General features: G+C 36.0%; 1 protein-coding gene across 1 annotated transcript in view; it reads left to right on the forward strand.

The window, feature by feature from the left end:
• The first annotated feature begins 11,178 nt into the window (after positions 1–11,178).
• Positions 11,179–12,970, forward strand: part of LOC145677002 (uncharacterized) — a 103,393-nt gene continuing 101,601 nt past the window's right edge. The window contains exon 1 of the mRNA XM_081747721.1: positions 11,179–11,328. The gene's annotated coding sequence lies outside the window, so the exon portion shown is untranslated. The remainder of the gene's footprint in view (positions 11,329–12,970) is intronic.

A 12,970-nucleotide genomic window follows, 5' to 3' on the forward strand; every position in this document is an offset into this window, starting at 1 on the left:
GGTTGTATTTCTAAGCAATAGTATTTTCTATTTTGTGACACTTGGAAACAATTTACTATATTTTTTCTACTATTACAGTAACTATTGTCTTTGACACTTGCATTGTTTTCTACAGCGAGTCTTCAATTGTTCTTGCATCATTTGATGCATGCTGAGGTTTATGATTATGTGTACCAGAAACAGATTTCACTATCGTTCCATCACTGACAACGACTCTTGTATTGAATCCGTCCTTGCATTTCCAATAACTCTTTCTATCACGTTTATAATTTATTTTATATAAATTATCATTAAAACAAAGAAGTTTTTCACCTCGCTGACTGGTCGCAATTTTGTTATAGATATTGTCAAATCTACACAACCCTCAACAATAGAAATTTACTCTAAATAATAGCTGAGAGTATTTATACTCCACTTAATGAATTATAGGCTACGTTGTTTGAGCTTACTTTTTGCCCCCAAATATCTTTAAAATCTTCCTTTTTCGTCCCCAAAAAAGCGTAAAATTTTCCTGTTTTGTTCCAATATCAAATCATAAAAATCTTCCTTCTTTCTTCTCTGAAAAATCTGACAACAGTAGCTTATATTTAAAAATGTGTTTTCATTATTCTCCAATATTTGGACGTTGCCCGGAAGTTTACACCAGACAACGATTAGGCTTAGGCTGAGCAACCTGGAGCCTAGGGGCGGAATATTTTATGCCCTTTTCTTCACATTCTGTCTTACATACTAAATTAATTTATTATTGTAGAATTGCTTTCCCATGTAGGCGTTTGTTTATTACAGATTATAGTAATATGATTTCCCTTTCCGAGATCAAAATATACAATTTTTGGTCATGTATAAAACCACAGTGGATCAATGCAGGATTTAAACATTTTGCGGCCCGAAGCAATTTATTGCCGGAGGATTCTTACCCCGTCATAAGTTATCGCCTAATGAAATCATCCCAGCATATCTTTGGCAGTTTTATTTTAGCCATACTGTTTATAATAATAATAATAATAATAATAATAATAATAATAATAATAATAATAATAATAATAATAATTATAATTATTATTATTATTATTATTATTATTATTATTATTATTATTATTATTATTATTATTAGTTAACAATACATTTACTTTTTAATATATAAAGGTATCTTTGGGAATTTAGATATTTCGTTCTATATTGAGTTAAGTTGAATTTGAGTTTAAAGTCCCTTTCAGCAGCGGGGCTATATGAAACGGGACCTACTGACTAACGTGCAATCCGAACCGCATGAGCTCCCACCGAGAATCGAACCCGAGTCCCCCACGTTAAAGGCGCGTACGCTAACCGCTTACCTACTAAGGAGCTATTTCGTTATCTATCTATCTATATATATATATATATATATATATATATATATATATATATATATATATATATATATATATATATATATATATAATGTTGTATGTGTGTGTTCCTTTCATTCTACTGCCCTCAATTCCTCTTTCTTTGCCTTTGTGAAACAAAAGCGAGACAAAAGCTTCACTTAAAGGCCTTTGGGGAAAGTAGTAACTTAATTCTGAAGAGTTTATTTTTCAGCTAGTTCATAAATAATTCTGCAAGGAGAATTGGAAACAACTGCTGAAAATTCTCTTGTTAACAATTCGTCTTGCCAGTTGCCGATAAAATGAGAGCCTTGTTTGCGATTTGTCGGGGAATGAAACAAAGTTTTAAAAAAAGAAAGAAACAGAAAAAGAAAGGATTTATCTCTTTCACTTGAGTTTGTCTATGTTTTATTTATTTAAGAGTTTTAACAATGGAAGAGTTGAGCTTATTCTTTTTCTTGCTTATGCCCAGACTGTTTACTTGATATATATATATATATATATATATATATATATATATATATATATATATATATATATATATATATATATATATATATATATATATATATATATATATATATATATATAGAAGTGAGTTATCGTAGACTCCTTATTTAAAAAGAAAAGTTCTGACCTAGCACAGTTTCTTCTTGCAAATAACCAGTGCTATTTTTTTTTTCTGGTGGTACACAACGGTACATAGTACCGCTACCTTCAGTTTAGTTTTTTTCTTCAGTTTAAAGAGTTGCTATTTATCAAATTTTTTTTTGTAAGATATGTTTATGAAATCAATTTTTCAATTTAAATGACTAAAGGCTTGAACATAAGTATAATATAAACATTTGAAAGGTGTTAAATATGTTCAATAGAGAGCAGCACGTACTATTTTTTTCCCACTTGTTTGCATCTTGACGCTTGTCCGGAACGTATTCTACTTACTCTAATGATTTCTTTCTTTTCTTTTCTTTTTTTTTTTCGGAACCACACAAGCGCAGTCACCAATAAATATACATACCTTGTTCTACATGTACACAGGATACTTCCCCGAATTTTACCTCAATTTAAATTGAAGTCATACATTAAGTTGATAATTTTTTAAAAAAAATATGTATATTTAAGGTCTTTATATAGATTTGTCGTGCACAGTTTCATTTTAGCGTTATATTTTTACACGGAAAGATTAATATTATGCATCGTGAGCGTTATATTAACCCGCTGGTAGTCTTATCAAGCAATCTCTAAGTCGGCTATTTTCTTTATAGTTTATTTAATTTTAACCCGTTATTTCATTACCCCCAGTAGTTCAGTTAGATACCTAAACTAAAGGTTGTGCACTAACTTTTTATAAAAAGAAAGGTCTCCGAAATATGTCTGACCATAAAATTTATATGGAACCTGCAAGAAAGTATGTACTTTCTGATACTGAATGTATGAAACTGAAAAAGAATAATTAAAATTGGTATATCTATGTTGAAATTATGAGTGAACATACATATACCAATTTTAATTATTCTTACACAGTAAAAAATGGTTGGGTTAATTCAACTTAATTTTAACACAGGGCAGTGGTTCCAGCGTGACTACCACTATGCGGTGTTAGTTCAACCCATACCCCGCGGTGTTGGCGTTTAACACAGGGGGTGTGTTATGTCTTTAACACACAACCGGTGTTGAGCCGTGCCGTAAGCGTTAATGAACCACAAAATTACTCCCTCAAAATACGTTAAATCGCATATATGCGTAATGTGTTTACATTATGCTTAGTCTTAAAAAAAAAAACTTTAAACAAGTAAAAAAATGTACTCCAGTGGCGAGGAGGGGGGCACGAACCACCAACCTTTCAATTGCTAGCGGCGTGCTCTTCCGACTTGGCCACGGAGACGATAAAGAAAACATCGCTTGTAGACGGATAAATTGTTAAGGTCTTTTGAATTTGGCTAATCAGAGTGCTCTTTTAAGCCGCGTATATTTGACGATAACCGTTCGGAATAAGATAAAATCTGCTCGCCATGTAGACCTAATTTTATAACAAAATGACGACTGTCTATTTACTTTATTTTATAGTTCTTCCATATTCACTTTCAAATGATCGGCGCCAGTTGCCATCTAATAAAGTTGATGTGTTTGTTGCTTCTAGTAGACAATCGCTTAGAAAAAGAAGCAATAAATACATCAAATGTGGGAGATAAATTTGGAACATCTAAATGGCACATGCCTAGCACATCTTGTGCTGTTAGGGATCCTTCAGAAACATTATGTAAAACAATTGAAAACACATCGCGCAGTTTGCATTTTGAAATTTTGCGTGAAATTTTGCGTAATTTGTTTAGTATTTCTTTCTACTGTGTTTGTCTGTAGCTTCAACTCATAAGCCTTTATAATTAGATGCCCAACATATTTGGCAATCACGCAGAAAACAACACCGAAGATTCTACACTTGTGTTAATTTAACACATAGGCTGTGTGTCATTTCAACTACCGGCATTTGACACACAACTCCAAATGGAGAGTGAGTTGTTCTAACCACTTGTTTGTGTTATATTTTAACACAATTGTGTTAACACATAGGCATGTTGTTGAAATAACACAACGATTTTTTACAGTGTACTTTCTCGCAGGTTCCATATAAATTTTATGGTTAGAAATATTTCGCCATATTTTTAAGTACGTTTCTTTCTAATCTTAATACAAATTACGTATATTAGGGTTTTCAGCATAACAACGGATCCTTTCGGGTAACCCCTGTCCCTTATAATGATAATAATAATAATAATAATAATAATAATAATAATAATAATAATAATAATAATAATAATAATAATAATAATAATTTTCATTGTAATATCGAGTTTCTGGCAATTATTCTTTCACTGTTATTGTTTGGTTTATGTATAAGGTTCGACACCAAGTACTATTATAAAAACAAAGAGGCAAGCGTTTGGCAAAAAGAAAATTGTATACAATAAAATTATGGATAAATTTTGGTATTTTGTGCTTCATCTTTTTCTTTAAAAAACAGGGGACGCGGTGGCTCCGTGGTAGAGCATTCACCTCTGGTGCTTGGGGTCGCTGGTGCGATCTCAGCTCGCGCCGTGTGGACTTTGTGATGAACAAACACCATGCTCGTGAGTTTTCTCGGGGTGGTTGTCCCGTTTCCTCCCACTTTCTTCATTCTACCATTTCATTCATTTCTCATCATCACCGTCTCCTTTAGCCTAATCGGCATAAATTTCATTTTCTTTGAAAAACCAATAACCACTTGTCGCAACAGCGCTTTATTGAGCCTAAGCCTACTGCAGCGCCATCCGCCAGCAACCGGCTGAACTACATCAGCCAAGCGGCGAGCGCGCTGTGTCACCTTGTCATTGACCGGCGTATTGGGAGCTTTCTAGACCTAGGGGCCGTCACGTCTTTCATATACGTGAATCCCCAGTTTACCTCACGACGCTGGCTGGACGCCTCGCCAATGATGAGGAAGCACCGGCTGAGAATTGAACCCGGGACCACGCGGACATGAGTCCAACGCTGTTACCACTAGCCTACGCTGTCCCCTGATTTTTTTTTTCTTGAAGAAGTTAATTTGCAATTAAATTTGTCTCATTTTATTTCTAAGAGGATGAAAATGAAATGAAATGAAATCTTTGAAAATGTAATGAAATCTTTGGGTTTTACGTCCCACGGTTATGCCGGTTAGACTAAAGGAGACGGTGATGATGAGTGATGAATGAAATGGTGGAATGAAGAAAGTGGGAGGAAACGGGAGACCCCCGAGAAAACCCACGCACACGGTGTTTGTCCACCACAAAGTCCACTTGGCGGGGGCTGGGATCGAACCCGGGTCCCCAAGCACCAGAGGTGAACGCTCTACCACTGAGCCACCGCGGCCCACAATGAAATCTTTGAGTTTTACGTCCCACGGTTATGCCGGTTAGGCTAAAGGAGACGGTGATGATGAGAGATGAGTGAAATGGTGGAATGAAGAAAGTGAGAGGAAACGGGAGAACCCCGAGAAAACCCACGAGCACGGTGTTTGTCCACCACAAAGTTCACTTAGCGGGGGCTGGGATCGAACCCGGGACCCCAAACACCAGAGGTGAACGCTCTACCACTGATTCTAAGAGGATGTGTCCAAATATTGGTTTTCGTAATGTAACTGTCTATGAATTGAATACGATGTATGGATGTGGTTGTCTTGAAATAAAGCTAGTGCCATGATGAAAAGGCTCGTTTATACTACGTCAATATGTTTTTAAAAAATTTAACATAACTATCTTATATGGACAATGCTAACAAAGAAAAAAGAAAGAAAAAAGAAAAAAACTACATTAAGAATATTTGGTGAGTCTCTTACTGTCATTTTCAATTTTTGTCATTCAGTTCTAGCAAATTACTCTCAATTCAGAGTTTCATCCGTATATAGATGGCAACACTGATCCAAGAAGAAAGCAGAGAATGTTTCCTATAAAAAGAAAAAGAAAGAAGAAAAAGTTTGGCTGACTTGGTTTCTGTCGTCTTCTTGAATTGGTTGCGATGTGGAAGCATCGCTGAATGTGCTCCGAGATACGACACAGCTCAATATATCGATATAACTCCCTTGTCACTACTCGTCTTGGTTAGAAGAAGTCTGAAATCATTTTATGTCAAAGAAGGAATGCGCCTTCGACTGGAAATGTCAGATAGCATATTTCTTCTCCTTCCTTGAATTTTGAAGAGACCCTCCCGCATCTCTGCCAAGTATTAATAATTTACAAAAGTTCGTTTTCTGTACTTACATTTCTTACTTACACAGGGTGGGCCAAAAATGAATACCCCATTTCCATTAATCAGTTTGAACGAGTAGCATCATTTCAGGCTTTGCTTGAGGGGGCTACCAGTAAGTAGAGAGTCGCGTTTTTCATTACAACATTACTAACGTGCTAATTAATCACTGTGTATACAATGAAATCCCTCAATAACGCATATCGCTGGGACAATTATTAGAATAAGCCAGAAAAAAATGTAAAATTGTTTTTTCAATTCGTAATATCGCGAAAAAGTTGCGAATTGAGAAAACTAAAAAGACGTAGAAAAATAAGTAAAATCAGTTTAAATCTTCCGGTCGCGCACGTGCTCTGAAGTCTGCCGAATATATATATATATATATATATATATATATATATATATATATATATATATATATATATATATAATGCAGATGATCTTACTTAACGTATTAATATTTAAATGTAATACCTCAGTTGAATCTTTCTCAAATCGGTAATGATTTAGAAAAAAAGAATTGTTCGAATCGGTCAAAGTATTTCGCTCGTGCAACAGTTATCAATTCATACAACGAGCGCCTGAATTTCTTAGAATTGGTAGCCATCGCGCGAATGGAAAGCCTTGACCGATTTGAACAAATCTTTTTTTCTCTCTCTCTCTTTCTAATTTATCGGTTCGAGTAAGACTCAACTAGTACTATTAAATTTTAAAATCGATTAATTAAGTAAGATAAAGCATCGTAGAAATGTGTATTATAAAAAAAAAAATCGGCAAAATTTAGAGCACATGCGAGACCGGAAGATATAAACCGATTTTCCTTATTTTTTGTACTTCTTTTCAGTCTTCCCGATTCGCAGCTTTTTCGTGGTATTATGGCTTAGAAGAACAATTTTGCAATTTTTTTCAGTCCATGCTAATATTTATTTATTTGTAAATGAGATGTGTCATTTGCAAAGAAGATACACAAATTTAGATTACTCACAGCTCATGTAACTGTATGCAGTAAATACAGCAATGTAAGCTTGGACTTAATATCAAAATACTACGCTTAATGTTAATTACTTGGGTTTGAGCGGATAAATGCTCCTTTATAAAGAAACAAAAGTATCACTGTGAGTGGGGTAAGGTTATTTATGACATGCACTGCGAAGTACAATTCTTGTATAATAGTTTAATTCTCAAGCGCAAACCATACCTTTATAAAATGTCCCTTATTTCGCTTACTGACTGTATTAAAAGTAGAAATAACCCAGTAAAAATATGCAGCATTATTTATTCTTAAATATTGAAAAAGTAGACAAAACAAGCCAATCATGACGATTTGTGAATTTCTTGTGAAGAAACGTCTTCAACAGTTGTTCTTCTGGGATACTAGTTTCTGATTGGAATTTTGTTTGTAACAATTGGATCAGTTGAAGGGATCAAATTGAAGGTTTATTTTTTTAAAATAGCAGTAAAGAATCTTCTGTGCCAAGAACGTATGAGCTGAGGATAATTCCAGTCCGTTATTACCAAGGGTGCCCAAAGAAAATTTTCTAGAGGGGGAGCCTCTCTCCATGGTTGTTATATTATGTCTGGTATTTCTGGTATTTAATATACGTTGTTTGCTATATTACGTAAATACTTTCGTGAGCCAGGGAGGGGGCCGGGCCTCGCCCTGCCCCCACCTTCGGGCACCCATGATTATGACATGAAATTACTAAAACGTAGAAGTAAAAGAAGTATGTCTTTGTGCATTAGTGTTGCTCACGAAATGGAAAAACGGTTTTCTCGTCTTCTTCGGTAAATTTTGTAGAAGTCTCGTTTGGATTTTCGAATAATTCTGTCTCGTCTTGATGTTCGAAATCCATTTCTCGAATCTCGTCTCATTTTGTAACCTTATGTACAAAATTTATCCCCTGATTCTTTCTTAATTTCATGTAGATGTTATCAGAATCTTTCCGTGTCACGAGAAGTCCACAAAGAATATCACATAAAACACACACGCACACACATTTAAACGATATCTATTATTGCAAATGCAGCTCTATTGTGTAAAGACTTGCGTATCTTTAAACGTTGATAGGTGTTCTTCATTGTGTTTGTAGAATCACTTTATCAAATTTTAGTTTTTTTTCTTTAATATTATGAATCATGAAACACTAAAGCAGTGTTTGAGATTTAAGAGTTGAATCCAACTATTGTGACCACGACGACTCGTGAAGCTTGGTCTCTACACCAATCATAGAACTCACGTGTGATGCATCGGAAGAATTCGGGATGATTCGTGGAGCTGCCTTCCGAACGCATACTTGAGAAAAAGTGAAATAGCAGAAGTGCACGAACAACGTTGTCAAACTTTAGAAGGCATGGCGAAACCAGCGACGTAGTGTCCATTAAGGCTATAAGGCTTAGCCTATCCATTTATTTATACATCAGCATCAAATGTTGCTTTTGCATATTGATACAATTAATTTTATTAAAATAGATTTATTTTATAATACGCTGTTTAAACATCAAGCGAGTTGAAGCGAAACTTCTGCAAGAACGCATTGAAGGCTATCGGCGGCTAGCCTTCCGCTTCTCTCATGGAATTAGGAGAATGGGGCGGTGACAATCACTTTCCCGCCACCCTCAGCAGACGAAAACTTCTTGAGCTATACACAAATTCAACGTGATGCAACGAAAGTGGACGAATGTTGATGAAAGGCTAGCCTTTCGGGTGTTTGGCGAAACAAAAGCGACAGGATGCGGTCTTGTAAGAAAGTATAAAACAGAGACTATGAAAAATTTAGAAGTTCACATTCAGTAACGAGTTTTGACCAAGAAAAAAAAGAGACAGAGAGAATAAAAATGTTATTATGAATAGTATTAATAAATTAGGGACCTTATTGCGTACTGGTTTGCGTTATTACAGCGTAAAATTTACATTTTAGTTTTCGATAATTGACATAGCAGTTATAATTGCTTGTTGTATTTTTTGCGTTGCATTGCTATCCGCAAGTTTTTCGAAGATCGATACTGAAGGAGACCTCAGATGAGGTATAGTTTTTTTTTCATACTTTCCATCTAAAAATAGCTTTTTCTGTAAAAATCATCAATTGACTGTGAGCTACTGCTCCACTATTTTTCATTAGCATGCTGATATATGTTGTTGTGGTGAAGTCTTTGTGGGTGAAGGCTTAAATTTATCTATGATTTGGGGAAGTTACACTTAAGAGCGTCCTATAGCTATCCGTTTTTGTTTGTTTCTTTGAAACAGTAATACAGTGTATGTGTGATATGCGAGTATCGCATATGTAAGGAAACCGTGGTATGTGTAAGGGAAATATGAAGCAGAACCACTCTTATAATTTTTCTTGCATTGTATGAAAAATATATTGCATGAATTAGCATTTTTCTATCAAGCATTACAGCGTAGTCAGAACACTAAGACGTGATCGTTTAAAAAGGGCGGGATGTTTTTTTGGAGGGGAGTAACAAATTCACTTTGCACTCATATATACATACAACAAAAATTGCAAAGGGGATTGGGCCCCTCCTAGCTGCCCTCTAGCTACGAATCTAATTTCAGCCTACCCATTTCCAAACTTCACGCTACGTTACTGGGCGAAACACGAACACTAACAAGTATTCGAATTAAATGGTAACCATAATAACAGCAAAAATTTCAAAATAACAACTAAACGAAACTTAACGGCAACACGGCATCCTCAGATGTTCTCCGTATAGCGCGAGAGAGGACACTGGCAAAATTTCATCAGTGAGAGTTGCTACTGGAACACACCCTCACGTTCTATTGGGTGGCAAAAATGGTAAATCCAGGTCGCGATTACTATAGTGCTGCCCACAAGACTGGTCAAATTTCATCTGCTCCCAATCGCAACTGAGGCTTGAATCTCTTGTAGTTGCAGGTTTACAGACCATAATATTCGTAAGAGATCAACCCACATAATGTAAAGAGTAGGTTGTTCCCTACCATACTATCTTCGCCTCGAAGACAGCTGAGTTATTACAGGACCACGGACGAGAGATGTGCATACGAGAAGAGATGTACATATGTTTATCTCGCCCCAAAGAGAGCTGAATTATTACAGGACCACGCTACCAACTACGAAAAGAGATGTGCATGTTTATCTCGCCCCAAAGAGAGCTGAATTATTACAGACCACGTCTACCAACTACGAGAAGAAATGTGCATGTGTTTATCTCGCTTCGAAGAGAGCTTAATTATTACAGGATCACGCTACCAACTACAGGAAGAGATGTGCATGTGTTTATCTTGCCCCAAAGAGAGCTGAATTATTACAGGACCACGCTACCAACTACGAGAAGAGATGTGCATGTGTTTATCTCACTTCAAAGAGAACTGAATTATTACAGGACCACGCTACTAACTACGAGAAGAGATGTGCATGTGTTTATCTCGCTTCGAAGACAGCTTAATTATTATTGGACCACGCTAACAACTACGGGAAGAGATGTGTATCTGTTGTCGACTAAATACTTCTCTAGCAAATGATTGGGGGTACTAAACTAATAAACTTTTGTAAAGTCCCCAAATATTACACGGAATAAAGTATCAATGAGGACTTATTGTAAAATGTTTTTTGAATTTACTGGCATTATATAAATTTGTTGTTACCTGAATTCCAACGATCTAATAATTTTAAATGAAACCGTAGGTTGTAAACTTCACTTTTACTTCTATGTATTTTTTAAAAAAAAAAAAAAAAAAAAGTTTATTAGTTAATCTTTTTCTTGAATTCTTTAATACCTAATCACCTTTCTTGTTGAATACCTTAATGTGAAAATATACAGTATATTATGACAAGTTTGTTGTAAAGTTTCATTTGCTATCTAGTGTGTATGAAGTTCAAGTGGAATATTCCATTGTCACATCAATGTCAGTAGGATACCTATCAGCAAACAAGCTTTGCAATGCGTAATTAAGTTAGAAGAGTGACAGTGAAAAGTCAACGTTAGAATAGTTTCTGAACGTTAATAAAGGAGAAATAAACGGGTCAGAGAGAGGGAGAGTTTCTGTGGAAACCTCTCAAGTTCACAGTTGAAGGTATTTTGTGTGATGTATGTCTGTCTCATTTTCTGAATATTTTTCTTATTTGTTTGTCTTTGCAGGACGTCCAAGGAGTTTTCAGGCTTCTCTCACAAAGCGTGGGGCGAACCCAGCATCAGACGGCCTGCCCACCAACAACAGGTAAGAAAATACTATTTTTTGTGTGTGTGTGTGTGTGTGTGTGTGTGTGTGTGTGTGTGTGTGTGTGTGTGTATTTTGCTGTGTTTCGGTAGAAACTTCGTTAGTTAGTCTATCTTCAAAGTAAACGCTCTGTAAAGTAAATAAAATACAGGGTGGCTCATAATTGTGCATATGAAGTTTCAAAGACTGAGGTAAATAAACTAACATCATAACTTGGACATAAAATTAAACATAAACATTACTCTCATATTTTTCCTTACAAGAATTTTAATCTCTGTTCTCCGTGGTCCATCATTGCACCATCTAAATCGATACATGACTGGAGACGAAGAGCATCCCAAGCAGCTTGACAGACTCGTTCTGGTATCCTACGTCCTGTAGTTCGGCCAAATTGCGTATGTGATGTTGATAAACTTTGTTCTTTAAAACGCCCCATAAGAAGAAGTCAGGTGCTGTTAAAATCGAGAGATCGAGCTGGCCACTCCACAGACCCACGTCGACCGATCCAGCAGTTCGGGAATGTTTCGTTCAGACACTCTCGCACTGGTGTGGCGCTGCTCCATCCAGCGACCATTATCCCCATTCTCAGGCTATACAGTGTTGCCAAATCGAAGCATTTTGTTCACGACCCGCTCGGGAGAGTAATACTCCCGGAAGTACGTTTTTTCGCGCGCTACTCTAGCCAGCTGTTTACGCGCTATCGTTTTCAGTTGTTTTAATTTCGTCACAAAATCTATATCATTTAATACAAGGGGAACAAAACGAGCCATATATCATGGAGTACAAGGGCAACAAAAAGAGCCCTGCGGGGCTTCTAACCCGTTCCTACTACTACTACTTATCTGCACAAAAGTAAGTAAATCACATTTTTGAGTATTATTTTCGTATTATTTTAATTTAAAAAGTGTTATAAAAATGTTAAAGAAACTTTCCTCGGACCGGGTTTGAACTCACGCCAAAAGATATTTTCGTTACGAGCATATAGCGCTAGCTCACTCGGCCACGACGAGGACCGACAACAACAATTGTCTGAATACTGCTATTTGAATGCAACATAGCAAGACATAGATAACGCCAACCAATCAGAACTGTGTTTTCCGTTCTTATTTCCTGGAGCATTACTCTCCTGAGCTAGTCCTTTTTGTTCAGAATATACTAGTCAGTCAAACATCATATACGTAATTACGGGTCACCCTTCAGAAACAAAACAAAGAATATGGGCGTCATCAAAACTTTTCGCAAGAACATCAAGAAAGAGTTATTTGCATTTTATCTTATAATTTATGACAAGCGACGTTGCTAAGGGTCCCGCAGACCATTAATATACTTCCAGCGCGGGTGACTCCAGTAAATCTATGTAGGGATGTTTTAAATATATACCGCTAAATTTGAAGGCGTCGTATCAACATGAAGTAATTAATTAAACGTTCCTTATGCTTAAAAGTTTGATCACGACGTTATAGAGTTGGTCAACACCAGATCTCTGATCCAGATCTGTAGCTAGAGAGTTGTTTAGCTCCTCGCGACCATCTTAAGCTTCCCTGAAATTTTCAATTGTTTGTTTATATAATTTATATGTTCAACAATAAATAAAGGTCAAGAAAGAAGGAAAGGACAAGAAATGCATGTACCTTACTAGCTG

The sequence above is a fragment of the Thermobia domestica genome, unplaced genomic scaffold (assembly GCF_964235325.1).
Source record: "Thermobia domestica unplaced genomic scaffold, izTheDome1.hap1.1 HAP1_SCAFFOLD_520, whole genome shotgun sequence".
Classification (NCBI taxonomy): Eukaryota; Metazoa; Arthropoda; class Insecta; order Zygentoma; family Lepismatidae; genus Thermobia; species Thermobia domestica.